The following is a 1,873-nucleotide window of genomic DNA, read 5'->3' as shown; positions in this document are numbered from 1 at the left end:
ATTGTAGTTATACAACGAAATTTGTTTGGTAGCTCAAAAAGACCAGCAGCAATAAAACAAGAAAGCAGCACAGATAAACATATTAAACATAGTAAAATTATGAAATAAATAAATGTATAAAATAAATAAAATAAAAAGGCACTTAGTATAGTAAAAGACAAATAAATTTAAGGAATAGAAATGTAACAGTATTTACAGTGTGCTAGTTAAGTACAAATATGAATGTCCCATAAAATATTATTATTATTTAACTTTCTCCTCTACAGTCAACACTCCCATCTCTACTGTGGTCACTCCTGTCACTATCACTGTATATGTATATACATAAGTAGTCTGTGAGAAATCCTGCAAGACAGGAAGAAAGAGAATTTATCACATGATGAACAACAAAAACATTGACAACAGATGGCAGATGACTGTAGCGTGTATAACAGTAAACAGAACGCTATCGTCCGTTGGTGTGGATGCTAAAATAGTTCTTATTGTTGTTCTTGCTCTTGGTATGAACCGCTTTAAGCAATCTGATTTGGCCAAATTTACCAATGATCTGATTTGTGACAAGATAAACTAGCATTTCCAGACTTGTGCTTCTTAGACAGATGTGTTAAATAAAAATCAACATAGAAAAAAAAAGGCTCTGAGCCTCTGAGGTGTGGGTAGATATCATGTACTGTTAGAACAGGAAGAGGCAGTGCCAATTTGTAAAGGTTGATATAGAGAGAATACAATGGACTTAATATGAACTGGATTGGTATAAACACTCTGACTACTTACAATGGACACAATTAACATGAGAGTTGAGGCAATGGCCAATGACAGAAGTAAAAGTGAAAAATCTGAGAATTTTGTTTGAGTACACTTGTACAATATCATATATATATTGATATATGATATTGCAGTACAGTTCAGTCAAGGTGCTCAGACCAACATTGACATACCATTGGAATGTTTGCCTTTGCTTTTGGTCTTTTCCATGAATGCACAACATGGCCCAATTCAAATCCCATGACAGGCCTTCCTTTGGTCTTCCCTTTACCCTGAAACAAAGAGAAATACACACATGTTGAGACAATGTGCTAAACAAAATCTGTGACCAAAATATTTGAGAGGAAGGACTGTAAGGAAAGTTATTATTAACACCTAAAATAAGGATGCGTTGATTAAAGCAAATCAGTTATAGCTAAATGTCTTCAACATTACTGTGAAAGATTGAATCATTGAAGGACTTGTTTAGCCTCTTTGACAGCTTCTTCAAGATCAGCATTGGGAGCTTTGAGTTCAAGTTCCCTGTTAATTCTAGCAGCTTTCTGACAGAATTGGTCAAAATTATGAGATTTTAAAAATGTCATGATAAATCACAGAAAGAGAGAGAGCAAAACTATGTGTAGATTAATTATGGATTACAGTTCATACAGTGATGGCTTTTACCAGAGATGGCTTCTTAAAAGAGCTCCTGGAGTAGGTGATCTGACATAACTGCAAGACAGAAAAAAAAAATACTGAATAATAATTACTTCACAAAAACTTTTTAAAAGTGTGGTAAGCATTGTGGTTACTGTGCTTTACAAATAGTATACCGTAAAATAAAAAAACCATAGTAAGCTAGTGGTTAGTGTGCATATCCTACAAATACCACAGTAAAACTATAGTTACAGTGGTAAAACCATAGTAAGCTTTGTGGTTAGTGTGCTTATACTACAAATACCACAGTAAAACTACGGTTACAGTGGTAAAACCATAGTAAGCTAGTGGTTAGTGTGCATATCCTACAAATACCACAGTAAAACTATAGTTACAGTGGTAAAACCATAGTAAGCTTTGTGGTTAGTGTGCTTATACTACAAATACCACAGTAAAACTACGGTTACAGTGG

The 1,873-nt window shown here is 34.1% G+C and overlaps 1 long non-coding RNA gene across 1 annotated transcript; it reads right to left on the bottom strand.

Annotated features, from left to right (window-relative positions):
• On the bottom strand, positions 1 to 1,558 carry LOC141346330 (uncharacterized). Its single transcript, XR_012357195.1, has 3 exons — positions 1,429 to 1,558; positions 939 to 1,037; positions 1 to 345 (listed from the first exon to the last, which is right to left on the bottom strand). It is a non-coding gene; the product is annotated as an uncharacterized lncRNA (long non-coding RNA).
• Positions 1,559 to 1,873: the final 315 nt, after the last annotated feature.

This window comes from Garra rufa, chromosome 12 (assembly GCF_049309525.1).
Source record: "Garra rufa chromosome 12, GarRuf1.0, whole genome shotgun sequence".
Classification (NCBI taxonomy): Eukaryota; Metazoa; Chordata; class Actinopteri; order Cypriniformes; family Cyprinidae; genus Garra; species Garra rufa.
The sequence above is the reverse complement of the archived record's forward strand: the minus strand, read 5'-3'. Positions and strand labels throughout refer to the sequence as shown.